Raw genomic sequence first — 1,558 nt, 5'->3', positions numbered from 1 at the left:
TCCGGCAGCCTTCCCAGTTTGTTTTCCTCAACTGTAGTGAGTGAGTGCTATCTTACATTGACATTTACCCAATGAACCAACTGGACGCGAAGCATACATTTCTCAACGAAGTGTATCTCCATAACATAAACGCAAAAATTATCGGAAAGCATTCGTTCAAGTTCTATAACAAACACACAACAATAAAACAACAGAAGAAAAAGGAATAAATGGGAGCTTGAAAACCTACCAGCCCATCTGGAGTGTTGAAGTCGTGGAGGAGCAAGTTGTTGCGAAGACACTTTATGAGATGCGGAAAGTCCGAAAGGAAGTGGACGTAGCGACTGCTGTCTTTGGGATGCCTCATTCTGCATTGAATGTTCTCAGACGTTGCTTCGATTCCAAGTACCTTCCACATCTTCCTGTTCCATGTCGCACCGTCGCAAGTGACAAAGTCCACGAAAAGACCGGCATCTTCTGCAAGCAATACAGCCTCCACTAGAATTTTCGCGAGGAGCTCTCCTTTAACGTTCCCGTGTGTTGCGAATACTGCTAATACTTGTGTCCACTTGCCGGTGAAAGGTGCAAACATAATCACCATGCCATGGTCGCATGGCTCACATTTATCTTTTTTTGATGTAAAATGGCCTAAATCAACCAAACCTTCAATAGTGGCGGCGGATGTGACTGACAAGTGTTCAGATAGTTTCATTTCATCAATTAGCAGCCCTCCGTGTCGCTTAAAGGCGTCCATAGATCTCGTCTTTTTTTTTAGAGCACTCAGGACCCTTGTGCAGAAACCGAACCCTGTCTTGTACGAGCTCAAATATTTCCTCAAGGTGTCTTCACTTGGTAGGACTAAGATCTTGTTGCTTCTCATGTATTTGTAAAGCTTTGGACTTTTCATCTTCATGAGCAGACACTCTAAGATCCAATTCTGAGTGAATTTTAATCCCCTGGTACTCGCTCGTTTGGAAGCGCGGAAAAAATGAAGTGCTGCTTCTCTTTGTTTTGGAGGCATGTCAGCAATACTTTCTTCAAAAGTGCCTTCCTTTATAGCTTTGTTCTGCTTCACCATTTCTCTCAGTTTTGATTTCAAGTTTGACACCCGTCCAAGCAGTCGGCGATTTTGCTGTCTCAAGGTTTTCGTTTGGCGACAAATGGCTCGCTTTGCAGAAGTGGCACCAGTAGCAGCAGTGGTACGCATCACCTTACATTTTTTCCTAATCAGGGACAGCCTTGCCTTGGCGCATGGACGGCATTTTACACCTGCACAGTTAAAAAAAAAAGGTCTGATTACATGTTTACGCCCCACAGACAGACACACACAGACGCCTACCCACAAACAGTCGCATTAACGCACACAAACATATGCACGCACGCACCGTCAACCATCAAGCTTTCTCGATTTGAGAGGAGTAATGGGAAGAACATTAACTCACAGTAGTGTTAAACAGTGATAAATTTCACTCGAGTTCTTTTTCTTTTATTTTCGTGATAATAATTGCACACATGAAATGTAAACTTGTGCGATCTTTTTTTTTTATACCTCTGTAAGAGAAACACCCCTGCCCGTTAG

Source organism: Rhipicephalus microplus, unplaced genomic scaffold (genome assembly GCF_043290135.1).
Source record: "Rhipicephalus microplus isolate Deutch F79 unplaced genomic scaffold, USDA_Rmic scaffold_32, whole genome shotgun sequence".
Classification (NCBI taxonomy): domain Eukaryota; kingdom Metazoa; phylum Arthropoda; class Arachnida; order Ixodida; family Ixodidae; genus Rhipicephalus; species Rhipicephalus microplus.
This window is presented reverse-complemented; position numbering follows the sequence as displayed.